The 15,974-nt window shown below is 36.2% G+C and overlaps 1 long non-coding RNA gene across 2 annotated transcripts in view; it reads left to right on the top strand.

The window, feature by feature from the left end:
- The window catches only part of LOC120303358, a 104,671-nt gene extending 90,779 nt beyond the window's left edge, over positions 1–13,892 (top strand). For both annotated transcript variants that reach the window (XR_005555495.1, XR_005555534.1), the window contains 4 exons: positions 2,830–2,899; positions 8,086–8,147; positions 9,609–9,694; positions 12,495–13,892. This is a non-coding gene — a long non-coding RNA (uncharacterized LOC120303358). The remainder of the gene's footprint in view (positions 1–2,829; positions 2,900–8,085; positions 8,148–9,608; positions 9,695–12,494) is intronic.
- Positions 13,893–15,974: the final 2,082 nt, after the last annotated feature.

Raw genomic sequence — 15,974 nt, 5'->3', positions numbered from 1 at the left:
GATTAAATTTCTCCTGAGTGAAGGAGAAATGCTTTGGGACCATATGCCATTTGTCAGTTAGTAGTTTATGGAAAAGGGAAATTAGAACAAATTACTACTTTTAGAAATTCTGTAGTCTTGTAACAACCATCACAATGCTCCCTAAAGGTTTTTGTTTAATTCTGCATCTAGTTCTATGCTTCACAGCAGTAATTTTTTAATTTCCATCATGATTGATATATTTCATTTCACCTCAGGAAATTACTGCAAAAACTGTTGTCAGTAACACAACATATGTTATTGATTTGTTTGTTTTATTTTATTTATTTCAGGATTTATGCCACTTCACTCCTGTTGATAAACACTATAAATGAGATTTAAAAGTCTAAGAATCATATGAAATAAATTTCTTTTATGGGTGACAAATGGAAGCTGGTATGACTTACATAACCATTCCTTCTTCTTACGAAACATCGAGAATGCTGTTATAAGTGACAGGAGAGAATTCTCAGCATTTCACCAAATTATAATCCTTAGAATTATGATTTGTTGTACAAAATGAAGATTAACTATGGAATGTATTGTCATCTAACTGCTGTAAAACTGCCAGAAGGGCATATTTTAGAGGACACAAATTATTACTGTTCTATCATTCTTACGGTAACAAAATGAAAAGAGTATTATGTACATGATGGAAAATATTCTACTCAGTGTATTTAAATAAAATAAAAAGTTTTGTCTTAACCCACTACTACTATTTTGGACTTGACTTCCTGAATTTCCATTCAGTGTGGCCCTTGGCTTTCAAAAGAATTCTGCTATTTGTACAATAACAAGTATGTTAACATTGCTTAAAAAGATAATGGCATCTTTTCTTCATGGAAAAGTGGTCTGTATCCAAAATTTATGGAACAGGTAGAAGATGCATATTCCTTTCACAGGACATAATATTTAAATCCATCCCAATATTTTTAAGCTTTGAAAGTCTGCAGTTCTGCAATTCTTAATGTCAGGACAAGGTAGGTTGTCTCTATGTGAGCAGTCCAGTTCAAAAAAAATATCGCTAATACCTTGAAAAAAGATAATGATCAATAGCTCCATAGAAAAATAATCAAGAAAAACTTTGCAACCAACTTTCTCTGGTTGCTGCAATGCTATTTAGGGATCAACATGTCTTATAGAGACTTCAATAGGAGTGGATTCATAAATGTTTTTAAATGCATTCTGCTGAATCTGGACATCAATTCTATCTGACTCCAATAACATCTACAAGCGGTCCTCAACTTATGACCACAATTAAGCCCAAAATTTCTATTGCTAAGTGAGACATTTGTTAAATGAGTTTTGTTCCCATTTTACGATCTTTCTTGCCATGGTTATTAAGTGAATTACTATAGTTGTTAAATTAGTGAGTGAATCTGGCTTCCCTATTGATTTTGCTTGACAGAAGGTCACCAAAGGTGACCACATGAGCCTGGGACACTGCAAAATAGTCCCAAAATAAATATGACTCAGTTGCCAAGCATTTGAATTCTGATCACTTGATCATGGGGATACCGCAACGGTCAAAAGTATGTCAAAAAACAGTCATTTTCAGTGCCGTTGTAACTTTGAACAATCACTAAATGAGCTGTTGTAAGTTGAGGATTACTGTACCTGCACATATCTGAACAAAAATTAACACCCACACGTCGGACACATTTACATTAACAAAGCCTAGAATGAAAGACAGACAAACACGGGGATCACATTATAGTCTGGAGTCATTGGCAAGGTGGAAATAATGAGAAAAAGTGAAGGAACTACTTAGCTACTTAAAACTGGGGATCCCAGCAAGAAAAAATACTGCTGTTGCTTTAAGGTAGATCATATTTTTCCCTTTATATGCATCCAAGCTATATATTAGAGCAAATTGTAAATCTATGACTGTAGTTTTGATTTCACAGGAAAAAAATAGCAGAATGGAAAACAAACATTCTACTATAGTAAAGGCAGGATTTTTACCCATCTGCACATCCTCAGGTATTTACTGCTTGTATCCACAACATTTTAAGGACACTATGACTTTTGCATTCTGTTCCTTTCTATTACAACTAGCTATTAGAGTATGCACAGTTGCCCACATATGGCTATGAATTCTTATTTATTTTGCAATTAAGAGGGAGGCAGATTTGTTTGATTCAAAGAGGATAATTACTGGTACACATCTGTCTTTCCACAGAAAATTACTCAGCTTAACAGAACAGCTTTTTATACATGCAAAAGAACAAGGTATTTTGTGCAAGACAGATACATTCAGGGTTTTTTAAAACTTACTAACAAAATAAAATCTGTTTGGGGCCTGTTGACACATGTTGTTATCATACTTGCATTGGTAAACAAACTAGCTTACACTGTTGGAAATGCTGTGGTAGGTAGACCACCCAGGCAAGCATATTTGAGATATGTTTGAAAAGACCTCTAGTAAAGCTAGGAATATGACTGAACTTCCTGCAAGTTGGTTCCTCATTTTACAATTCCAAATACTTTTACTCTTTGTTTACCACATATGCTTAAGATGCATTTTCCTTATGGACTTTGTTGAAAGTTACAGAATAACAAATAATTGTTTAGTATATTTTTCATTATGATTTAGCATTTCTACTCAGTCTGCTGTCAAACTATAGCATAGAATACTACTTCTTTTCTTTTTTTACTAAAATGAGCATTCATTACAAGTTGAGAGTTAGAATACTAAGTATAATGTTTACTGTTTTTGTGTGCTTTGAGCATTGAACTCTTGAGTTCAATTATTAAAGATGTCGTAGGTGGAAGCACCTGAAGTTCTGTCTGTTTTCTTTTGTTTTCTAGAAATCCTTTGGCTCTACTATTCAACTAACCTTTGATTTCTGCTAAGCTGTTATGCTTCTCTCCAAAATTGGTAATATACAAAATGGAAACAAGTCAAAAGAAATAAAATTTCCCTTATTTCTTTGGGTCTCTTGTGAATCACATGACATCATAATGTTACTATACAACAGGGTAGTACAGTGCTTTTGTATGTACCATTCAAAGAGAATAGTTGTAGCTCAGGGTTGCACTGATAATATTACCTAGTTTGGTAATGAAATGTCTGCAACAAAACTACCAAGCTCAGAGAGCACCAAGGATCCTGCTTTCCAATGTTTTGGGAAGAGGTATTTCAAAATGGACAGGAGTGATAATATGCCTGTGTTTTTTTTTCTTGCTTTGTACAGCTGGCAGATAATATTACACTATGAATCTACATTTTATAATTTGCTTAAATATTTCTTCAGCTTGAAAATTTCTCTCTCATTACGTTTGATGGTTTCTGACAATACTTTATTATCAGGTGTCTGAAACTATTGGTTGTAGGGGTTTTGTTTTAGAAATCTCCCAATCCCTCTTAGGTTTTCTGGTGACTCTTTCTTCTTAATCTGAGAAAAACAATGAGAAGATGACACATCTTGTCTTCCTGTATGCATTTAACAAGTATGGAAAGCCAGAGAAGTTGAAGGCTGCTAGAGAGAGGTTTTGCAGAACAATCATATATCTTTTGTCATCTCATAACTACTTACCATCTTTCATGCTTGAGAATTTAATTGACATCTTCTTCTCCTTTGTAAAGAATATAGAAAATATTTTTTTACTAAAAAAAAATGAAGTGGACTCTTGGACAAAAACCAAAGTAGAAAAGTTCACCAGGACTAATCACACATTTCTAAAAAGCAGTAATTTTAAGAGAACACTAGGCAGGCTACTCTAATTCATGCTTCAGTGTGCACTTACTTCCTTTGTATATATTTAGCATTGTAGAGAAAATGCTTTAGAAATTACATCAAAAGAAATAGCTATCATGTATTTAATCTGAATAATTAAGTCTGAACTCCTAGGAACATATTAGCTGATGTCATCATTTTGAAGTATTACATGAGGTACACGTAAAAAAAAAATCAGAGTTAAAGGCAAGGGTTAAAAGCTGTCAGTGATCAAATCTATGTATAGACATAGATTTATATGCCTAAAATCCAAAATGGAAGTAAACCCATTATTAATCTGCTTAGTGTGCGCTTTAGTAACTAGCATACTGGTTTCTAGATCTTGCCTTAGACACAAAGCAAGCTGGGTGACCTTGGACCAGTCACTCACTCACAGCCCTAGCTAGGAAGCAATGGCAAACCACTTTTGAAATCTTGCCAAGTAAACTTCAGGGACTAAATTGACTTTAATAATAAGTAATAAAATAAAAATAAAATATATATTTCTGATCAGTAACTTGGAGATATATCATTTGCTTATATAATTGAAAGCGATTTCAAGCAAGCATTCCTAGTATTACCACATATTTTAAACCACAGTTTTTTTCATTTTCTTTGGCTTAATGGAATTTCTCTGGTTTGGCTAAAGATCCTTGATAAGAAATGTAAAAAAAAAAAATTCTAATTGAAGAGAACAGTGGTGATTTGGTCCCACCTATGGAGTAAAATTGCATGAATTTTATTGTCAGTTTGCCCCCACAATATCCATGTGATGCTACCTAGTACTCTGTGAGCTGCACTGATTATGAATTGGCTTCCATTTACAATTCAAAGTCCTGCTTGTCGCCTATAAAGTCCTTTGTGGCATAGGGTCAGGTGATTTGAGGGATTGACTGTCTCTGGTTATACTTACTTTTTCAGTGATATCAGGCAGTGATCATGCTTTAGATCCCTTCGATCAAGCAGTGTCATCAGTTGCATCCTTTCCTCAACCATGAGGCCCTTGAGACAGACACTCACGCCCTGGACACCTCACAACTGGATTCTTGCAATGCACTCCACATGGGGCGGTCCTTGAAGATCACCAGGAAGCTAGAGTTAGTAGAAAATGCAGCAGCACATTCATAACAGGAACTTCATGATATACCCACATACCACTAGTGCTGTGTGAGCTGCATTGTTAGCCAATGCCTACGGGGTGCAATTCAAGATTCTGGTTGCTAACTATAAATCCCCATAGGCTTTACCTGAAGACTGCTTATCTCCAATTGTTCCTGACTGCCTGTTATGTTCAGACAGACAGAATGTAGGGATGACTCTATTAAGCACTGCCATCTTGTGGGACCAAGAAAGCATGCCATCTATGTCACTGTCCCTGCCCTCTGGAACAACATCTCACAGAGATACAAATGGTGTTCACTCTCCTGGGGTTCCAGAAAGCCTTTAAAACCTGGTGGTTTTCCCATGCCTGAGCTTACTGTGTTTAATGATGTATTTATGAAGCTCCTCTCACACTTGTTTGGTTTATTGTTCTGTCTGTTGGTTTTAGTCCTGTCTGTTTATGGGTGTTTGTTTTAATCATTTTCTGGATTCTGTAACCTGTGCAGGGCCTAATGTTGTGGGCAAGTATAACAAATTTAATGCATTTGATTTAATTAATTAAATCTAGCTTTTGGGACCCAGGAAGTGTGATTTCTCTGTCAGGGCACATGCCCTCTGGAATGATATCCATCAGGATGGCTGCCACCCTGATGACATTCAGGAAGCAATTAAAATGCTGGCTATTTTTCCAGGTTTAGAAGTGAAGGTTGAACCTCTACTAGATGGGGTTTGCTTTGTTATTTGTGGCTTTCGGACCACTTATTACTTCTTTTTGACTTCTGTAATTTTTTATTACTTTTTAATTGTAACCCATTCAGAGTCATTGGTAATCAGGGTGCCTATAAATTGAACAAATAAATAAATAAAATAAAATGAATAAGATAGAATTAGACAAATGAGGGTGTCTGGAAAATCTGTGTGTATTAGAGTGTGCCACTGGTTACTGGGAAGCATTTCAGTACACGTCATTAGGAAAACAAATCCCCAGCAAGCAAAGATGAAGTAAATGGATTTAAAATGGATTCATTCCTATAATTAGCAATATTGTGCTTAAACAATGGATTTACAATTATTGTGGTTGTGACTGATTTAATTAACAAATTCATCCATTTTATCAGTGTCCCGTTATAGTCCAATGACTCTGTGGGGAATAGAACTGACTTTTACTGAAGAGGATTGAACAGAAATAAGAACTTTGGTAGGCAAGTCTGAGATATAACTCTGGCACTGAAACTTTCCCTTACATTATAAATAGCAGGCTATGAGGAGCAATTGCCCTAGTTCCATTTAAGTTATGGTTTAGTGCTGAGTTCATAAGAAAATATGTTTATTTCAGACTGTAAAACTAATACATTAAACTGGATCCCAAGAATGCTTTTAAAATTTTGAGTTTATATGTATGGTCCTGTGTACTGGAACCTCTGTTGAATAGACAAAATGTCATGAAGGAAGATCATAATAATAAAATATTCAGGACAGGGAGAAGTAGATATGAGTCGGAAGGGAGCATTTAAAGAAACATTCTCTTCTCCTCTTACAGTCTTTAAATACTATGTGTTATGAGTGCATTAGGAACAAGAGAAATTCAGATCAGGAGATAATGGCACAGGCAAAGAGTTACAGAAGTTTTGATCTATCTCTGCTCAGTTTCCTGCCATCACTTTGCCTGTATCATGTTCAGTTTGTTTCTTGGATTTAAGCCAATCAATGGAAAGTAATGAAACTCTAAGCTTATATTTATATCAAAAGTTGATACATAGAATAGCACATTTTTCCTTGTTTCAAAAGGAAGAGAGAAAAAATTAGATAGCTGTAGGTCTGACTAAAAGCTATGCTAGGGATGGGATGATACTATGTGGAAAATGTATGTGGGATAGTAGTAATCACAAAAAGAAAATGGAAAACTGGGGTGGGGAAAACATCACACCTATAATAACAAGATGTTGAAAACAAATGACTTTAACTGAAATGGATTGGGGTGTATGTGTATGAAAAAGATTATTAAAAGAAGCAGTTTTGCAACAAAATATTGCAGTGAAGAATGCTTCTGCTTAGTAGTTCAGCTTCTTTCAATCCCCCATGCTTTCCTTGCACGTAAGTAGTCCAAGCCCTACTACTGATTCATGAATATGTGCACAACCGAACCCAGTTTGATACCAATAGCAATAGCACTTAGACTTATATACCACTTTATAGTACTTTACAGCCTTCTCTAAGCGGTTTAGAGTCAGCATATTGCCCCCAACAATCTGGATCCTCTTTTTACTGACCTTGAAAAGATGGAAAACTGAGTCAACCTTGAGCCACTCAGAACTGAACTCTTGGAGTGAACAGTGAGTTAGCCTGAAGTACTGCACTCTAACCACTGTGCCACCATAGCTCTTTGGTCAAGTATCTGTAATGTGTTTATGTCACTGAAACCTGTTGAGAGCCTTAAAACAAAGGTTAACTCCAAGGTCATGAGTTCCCACTGTAACCTAAATCTAATTATTTGAAGTCATTTTCTAAAATTAATTTAGAATACTTTAATGTGCATCATATTTGCCCAAAAGTTAATAGAGCACAAAACTTAATGCAGTTGGGTACTTCATTTTGGCCAAGGAAGAAATCATTGGTGGCTATTTAAGTAACATTTCTTCTGATCTAGATTAGCTGTGTACTACATTCAGACATATGAAGTCCATGTGTCTTTAGAAGTTACATTACAGGACTTTCATGGCAGTTAGAGTGCAGTACTGCAGGCCACTTTAGCTGACTGTGTTCAGCAGGTCAGCGGTTCAAATCTCACCGGCTCAAGGTTGACTCAGCCTTCCATCCTTCCGAGGTAGGTAAAATGAGGACCCAGATTGTTGGGGGCAAAGTAAATATATATATACATTGCTTACTGGTGTACACCGCTTAGAGAGTGCTTGCACTTAAAGCGGTATATAAGTCTCATAAATAAATAAATAAAATAAGTCTCATAAATAAATATCATCCTTTCTCAGTGCAAATGCAACATTTTAGATTTGCATTAGTAGGAGAATTTTAAAAAGAGGAGGGGGAAGAAGAAGAATTGAATTAGAAAATCTCATTATTCTACTTTTACATTTAAATCATTGTTTATTCACCTGGCAGCTCTTATTATGCTCTGAGGGTAATTTAAATGGTTTCTCAGAGTACAGTAAAACCAAGAAATTATATTACAAGAAAATGAGAGCTCTTACTTTTTATTGTTATGTATCTCTTTTCTATGTTTCTTTTTTAGATCTGTTGCACTCCCCTCTCCACTTGAATATAGAAACTTCTGTTCCAGGGTTTTATCTACAAGTATGTCCTTTTTGCACATAACAATTGTCATTTCAACTGCCTAATGTAGGCACTCTTGGGAAGCATAAAAAACAGCAGAAGGGAAGAGAACAATAGAGTGCCTACTCTACTTTAAAGCTGCTTATTACAGTGGAAGCAACACAGTCTGCCTTGAGGCTTGATTTCTTATTCTGGAAGACACACATTCCACTTCATAAAGTGTTAGGGTGGGGCCTTACCTCAAAGAAAACGGCTCCCTTAGGATAGAGAATATAAAGTAGATTGATTAAGTTAAATGGAAGCCTGCATTAAGCTCCAGCTTTGCAATTTAAGTAAGGAGCTATCCTTCCAAAGAATGATCCAATGTTTTGGGGAAAATTGAAAACTTTTCATTCCCTCCCCCCTTAACTATCCAATAGAATGACATATTAATCTTTTATAATGTTAAAGTTGGCATAACATTCAAACCTCAGAAAAATCAGAAACTTGTTGCCATCCTGAACATTTCTAATTCCTTCTTTGAAGTTTAACATATTTCCACCATATGACAAGCACTTTATTTCTCCTCAGTCTAAAGAAGACCAAGATGGCTTTAATTTTTATTTAAAACATGTTCCATTTATTTTTAATTCGCTTTTTAGTAGAAGCTTGCAATAGATTTTATACAGAATGTTAATCAAAGATGGTTCAGGGATTCTTACCTATTCCTGGATTATAAATTATAGTATACACACACACACACACACACACACACACACACACACACACACACCACCTGATGTTTCCTATTGATTCTCTTTCAGTACAGGAAGAATTGTAAACTGTTATATGGAAGATGTAAAGAAATGTACAAGCATAAAAAAGATTGTCCAAAAAAGCCAATACTTCCAAAGTTAGGCGTGGATCCTAATCATGGAAAAAATGCCCTGGGGCAATGATATTTAGATAAGGTCATGTAAAACTCTATCTTTCACACAGAATTAACTAGTGCCATTAGTAACACTCTTCTGTTTTTGTTTTTGTTTTGCTTTCCTGATAGGAATGTCCCAGAAAAAGAACTTCAATGTCACACACTGACTGTGTGCCATGACAGCCTCTCAGGGATGGAAAATACTTTTAGTCTGTCCTTCACAAATTATTGCCATAGGTTTATACTTTGTAAGTGGAAGTAGAGAATCCTTTCTTTCAAACAAATCTCTTTATCTTGGGGATAGTTATACCCATCTTTTGGTTTCCCTATATCTTTGTTTTCTTCTGCCTGATGTATTTCAGACAATTTTGAAATTAGATTGAGAAATGGAAGAAATTAGGCCCTGATATCCAAGTTGCTGACTCCTAATTACAGTTTTTTAAAAAAACAAAAATAATAATGTGAACTACAGAAGACATATTGGAAGTTGCAGCTAAGCAGCATCTTGAAGGCTGCTGGTTCTGCATCTCTATCCTAGGTCTGATTTGAAACCATGTAATTTTTTTTTCCAGGATAAGCATGCCTAAACAGGCAATGCCTGGATTAACATTTGCTTTGGAATCTTATATAGCCATGTGCGCTGGAAGAGAGAGAAGAGGTAAGGATTATTGATTGAATGAAATGCATTTATTTTGTAAATCCATGAATTGAAAAATAGAATTTGTGCAAGGGCAATTGGCTACAAAATGCTTAAAAGGAAGCAGCATTTCAGCCTGCTTATTTTAGGTCATGTTTACTAAGATAGCATGTTCAAACTGGAAGGAAGGAAGGAAGGAAGGAAGGAAGGAAGGAAGGAAGGAAGGGAGGGAGGGAGGGAGGGAGGGAGGGAGGGAGGGAGGGAGGAAATAAAAGAAGGTGATTCAATGAAACAGGAAGATCTGAGCCATTGCTTATCTCTATTTTCAATTGACTGTCCCCTAAAATAGATTACACCTATATAGGAAGCACATTCCACAAATTTCCTATAAAATAAAATATTTTTACTCTATGGTTCAATGGCTAATTTCCAAGCTATAATATCATAGGCAGTCTATCTAAGGAAAAGGTTCAGGTTACTCTCAAAGATCTTTCCACGATGACAAGATAAACGATGCCTCTTGGTTATTCTTTTTTAAAATCTGACAATTTTTTAAAAAAATTAGATGTTCTCTGAATTCCCAAAGGCTATTTAAAACTGGGGCTTCTAGTTACGTTTATTAAGCAAATTACTATGGTGACACTATAATTGTGGAAGGTAAAAAGAAAGTTGCAAGATTGTGTTACATCTCTTTGAAGAAAACATTTTCAATGATAAATGACATGTCCTATCAAACATTTAAATATGTTTAAATTAAGATTTTTTTAATTAAAAACATGTACTGTGAATATGATTCCTCAAGTATTGCAAACCTCATCACTGATCCGGTGAAAAGAATTTGATGACTCAGGTCTAATTAATCCGAGTCACACTCAACTCATTCACTCCCAGTTTCTGAGCTATCAAATTACTGAGCCAGCTGGACACCCTTCACTTCAGTGGGCTGACTTTAATCAAATCACAGTTGTCCTGACCCCCTACAGTGCAACAACAGCTTGTTTTGATATTGGTATCAACATTATTCAAAGGCTGATGAATAGTTCTTCCTAATCTTCCCTAACTGATCCATTGAACATGAAGAGAGCTGCATCGGTTGGTGTTACCTAATTACCCTCCAAGTGAACCCACTGGGTTTCCAAGAAGCCAAGACCTATGAAACTAAAGAAATTACAGAGTCCAAAGGAAAGAATACAGTATGAATTTGAATGAATATTTGTTAAAGTACTATTAAAGAACTATTAAGGAAAAGCGAGGTGACAAAGCAAAGAAATATCTTATTGTCACAGGATAGACACTTTTAGGTCTTTTTTTTTTCCCGGTTACTGGTCAGGTTACTACTGGTTCTCTATGGATAATTTGTTCCATTCTTAATTATTTCCCTTCATCCATCCTCTTTTATTTGGTGATGACAGTAGTTGCACTTGGGGCTACTTGTCTAGTTACTCTGGATGTTTTAAACTCTAGAGATTGAGAACTCTAGTTTGCCTGAAATGATAGGCAATATCTCCTATTTAACCTATTGCTGCTGATTAAATTCATCTGAATGCAGTCTCTATAAACAATGTGGTCAAGGATTTATTATATTCATTTAGGAAAGGATGAGTACTTCATCTAGTTCTAGGGAAGGTTTAGATCAGACATGTCAAACACAAGGCCCGGGGGCTGGATAGGGCCCATGAAGTAGTTTCATGTGGCCCATGAAGCCATCCTGGAAACAGTGAGGGAACTGGCTGGCCGGGAGCCAATGTACAATGTACAATTTTGTGGTGGCCATCTATGCTGAAACGCATTCAGTCTTAGCTCAAGGCCATCTAGAAACAGCGAGGAACCAGCCCTTGCCGTGTCAGCCCTGCCCCCTGGGTGCATGCTGGGGAAGCATCATCCTTTGTGAGGAATGAAGAAATGGACCATGCCTTGGCACTTGCCCCGGTTCCACCCCCTTCTGCCAGAAACCCTCAGATCTGTTCCACTCCTGCCCAGGCCCCGACAGGCACCCTTGACATGAATGATGTAGAGCTGGCCATGCCCACCCAGTAGGCTGCACCCACCCTGACCACACCCACCCAGCCTCCCAAGGGCAACCGCAATGCTGATGCGGCCCTCAATGAAATTGAGTTTGACACCTCTTGTTTAGATGTTCATATGTTGCCTCCTGTTTTATTCACAGCAACCTGTAAACACATTTTGAATTCAGTGGACCATATAATAAATGAAAACAACACACAAACACATTATCCACATAGGTTGCATTATGGGGAATCCAGCAGAAAAACATGTTGTAATAGCATGTTTATGCCACGATTAAGTGCAATTAGATTAAACAAATATTCAAACCTTACAAGAGGAAATATATATCTGGGAAGATTTTTTACGAAAGTAGGATAGTATCATTTAGTCTTGAAAGTCTAACCAAGTAATTTCCCCACACATCCTTTACTTAGCTTAATTAAAGCAGATTTACTTTGAATCTTCTCATGTTCTTGTTAAAATATATCTTCTATAATGAGTCTATTTCCTCCCTTAACTGTCTTTTTGCTCCTCCTATAATGCTGTGGTCTATTAGTCATGCTATCCCAGTAGGAGGAAGAGATTTGACTTTTAAAAAAAATCTCCATACAAAATTCATGCAATTACTAGATGTGAAGAAAGATTTCAAAATTTCTTTACGGTTGCCTAATAGTCTTTTGGATTTTCTTCAACCCAGGTATAATATGGGTAATAATAATACTGTTTCTATCTACTGATAAGCATGTGTGATTACAGATACAATTTATTTACTTTAACGATACTTGGCAACAAATTCACTTTTTTTTCTCCTCAGGTTACTATCACTCAACATTACCCTGTTCACAATCATGTCTACTCAAGATATGAGATTTTCAATTTTCATTCCTGGGATGGAAATGAAAAACTGCAAAGCCTGATGACATCACAAACCAAGAACAGAACAAGTGGTCCCAAATAGTAGTCTCTATGTTTACTGATTCTGTCTTCTAGACAACTATTAAAGTAAAGGAGACACATTCTCTTTACCATTTGATTTGCCCAAATCTTCTACAGCCCATCCTCTTGTTAGCCAGTCAAAATCTTCCACAATCTATTGAATAAGAGATGTATTTGGGGGGGGGGGTTGCACTTGTCACACTCGAAACAATGCATAGTTTATTTCTAAATCACATTCTTTAACATCAGCATGAATACAGGTGAAGTTTGATGGCTTTTTAATGTAATTCTGAGATGTTTGTCTTATTTTAAACCAAAGCAACTTGTTCCAGGGTAAAATATTTGCACTGACTTCTGTAAATATTGTCTCTTCAGTTTCTGTCTGTACAAACCAAGCTTCAGCCTTGAGATTAGATGTTTTAATTCTGCAGACTGGCAGCCATGCATGTAAAACTTTAGGAAATCTGAGGACAGGTCCATGAAGCCAGAAAAACATCTCTTTTTTAGAAGTGATCTTTCCTGGCAATAATTTCTCTCCCACAAACTTTGCTTGATTTCTCTGAAAGTAACTATAATAACAGGGGCAGAAAATGGAGCAGTGAAATTGAAAGGAGATAGTTGTACATATTCTTTTTTTTTCATATTAATTTGCTTTGCAATTAGAGTCAGAACTTGTATTGCTGAGTCCCAGAGGCATTGGCCTAGCTGGAAACTGTATCATATACCTGCATCTTGCAATAGGTGCTGACTAGATTGTAAAATAAATATTTCAATGTACTTTGTTTTATTAAACAAAATAATGATCATAACAATATAACATGGTACAGCTTTCACAGAAAAGAAATTGGAACTTAGATATATTTGGAGAATTGAAATAAACTTTCTTGTAGTCATGGTGTAAACAAATGATGCTACTTGGATCGCCACCAAAGTTCCCTAATTTTCTACACTCTGTGGTGTTGGCCTGTCTCATACAAGGGAGAATGTTGGCCACACTTCATGGGAGACATGCTTTTTATGGACTAACTTAAGTAAAGTGGAAAGTTTATAGCAGGAAATGTCCACAGTTGTTTTAAGGTCATTTTTCAAAGAAGAAAAGCAAAAAATAAAAAGGAAGAAATCCAAAATGGAGGTTGCATATTTAAATCTAATGTCGTGTGCTTTGGTATGAATAGAATAGAATAGAATAAAATAGAATAGAATAGAATAGAATAGAATAGAATAGAATAGATCTTGGAGGTCTTCTAGTCCAATCTGCTGTTCAAGCAAGAGACTCTATTCCATTTCAGACAAGTGGTTGTCCAGTCTCTTCTTAAAAACTTCCAATGATGAAGCACCCACAACTTCTGACAGCAAGCATTTCCACTGGTTAATTGATCTTACTATTAGGAAGTGTCTCCTTAATTCCAGGTTGCTTCTCTCCTTGACTAATTTTCATCCATTGTTTTTTTGTTCCATCCTTTGGTACATTGGAAAATAGGTTGACCCCCCCCCTTCGTTGTGGCAGCCCCTCAAATACTGGAATACTATTATTGTATCACCCTAGTTCTTTTTTTCACTAGACAAGCCATATCCAGTTCTTGCAACCATTCTTTATAGTCTCCAGGCCTTTAATCATTTTAGTTGCTAATGGGATTTTCTAGAAGCACGATCCATTGAACTAAATCTTTTGCCCCTCTCTGAAATACCTTATCCATAAAAATAAGGGTAGTAAAAAGAATTCTGCACCTGGAAATGTAATATTTGACTCAAAGCTCTCTGAAAGTACCATACTATGTGTTGATATAACACAAGCAAGTGCTATAGCACATTTTCGGAAGCAATTGGCACTATTCTAAGGCAGAGAAAATATCAGAGCAAATTATTTTTTTGAAAATGAATTATGAGTACACACGCAAACTCTATATAATCAGATGTACTATTTTGACTACAAGGAGGAACAATTGGGTGTGTTATGCACAAGACCCAAGGCTATCTGAAAATAATGGTCTTTAGGCAGTTTGATATTAATTCCATGTAATTATTCTTATGCTTTGGAGATTTAAATTATTTTAATGCACAATTTTAAAACTATCTTATACTCTGCCTTGTTTCAGCAGGCATAAATTTTAGCTTGCACTGAGTTTTATATGTTCTACCTGGTATATTACCTATACCAAAACCTCTGTTAACATTCAGCCTTAGTAAGAAGCCATGTTAAACAAGATATAACAATTAAGGAAGCCCTTCACTTTTATTTGGCTATCAAAGGTAGTCCTTGATTTACGACAACAATTGAGCACCAAATTTCTGTGGCTAAGTGAGACAGCTATTAAGTGAGTATTGCCTCAGTTTACAACTTTTCTTGAATCACTGCAGTTATTAATAACAGTTAAGTGAATCTGGCTTCCCCATTGTCAAAAGATTGCAAAAAGTGATCACAGGACCTTGCAACTGTCATAAATATAAGTCCGTTCCAAGCATCTGAATTTTGATCATATTACCATAGGGATGCTTCAACAGTCATAAGAGTGAAAAACAGTCATAACTCACTTTTTTCATTGCCTTTGTAACTTTGAACAGTCATTAAATGAACTGTTGTAAATCAAGGACTACCTGTACTTGAAAACCCCAACCATACTTTATCCATGTTGAATGTTAATATGCTATTTCTAGGTCTTTCTAAAATCCTTCTTATGATTTTTTGTTTTGTACCTGGACATAACTCACAACTGTGAGAGGGACCTCGGAGTCCTAGTAGACAATCACTTAAATATGAGCCAGCAGTGTGCGGCAGTTGCCAAAAAGGCCAACACAGTGCTAGGCTGCATTAACAGAGGGATAGAATCAAGATCATGCGAAGTATTAATACCACTCTGCAATGCCTTGGTAAGGCCACACTTGGAATACTGCATCCAGTTTTGGTCACCACGATGTAAAAAAGATGTTGAGACTCTAGAAAGAGTACAGAGAAGAGCAACAAAGATGATTAGGGGACTGGAGGCTAAAACTTACAAGGAACGGTTGCTGGAATTGGGTATGTCTAGTTTAATGAAGAGAAGGACAAGGGGAGACATGATAGCAGTATTCCAATATCTCAGGGGCTGCCATAAAGAAGAGGGAATTAAGCTATTTTCCAAAGCACCTGAAGGCAGGACAAGAAGCAACGGGTGGAAACTAATCAAGGAGAGAAGCAACCTAGAACTAAGGAGAAACTTCCTGACAGTGAGAACAATTAATCAGTGGAAAAGCTTGCCTCCAGAAGCAGTAAATGCTCCAACACTGGAGGTTTTTAAGAAGAGACTGGACAGCCATTTGTCCGAAATGGTGTAGGGTTTCCTGCCCGAGCAGGGGGTTGGACTAGATGACCTCCAAGGTC

Source organism: Crotalus tigris, unplaced genomic scaffold (genome assembly GCF_016545835.1).
Source record: "Crotalus tigris isolate CLP2741 ecotype Arizona unplaced genomic scaffold, ASM1654583v1 scf7180000017536.10889498, whole genome shotgun sequence".
Classification (NCBI taxonomy): Eukaryota; Metazoa; Chordata; class Lepidosauria; order Squamata; family Viperidae; genus Crotalus; species Crotalus tigris.
Note: the sequence above shows the minus strand (reverse complement) of the source record. Positions and strands in the feature narration are given on the sequence as shown.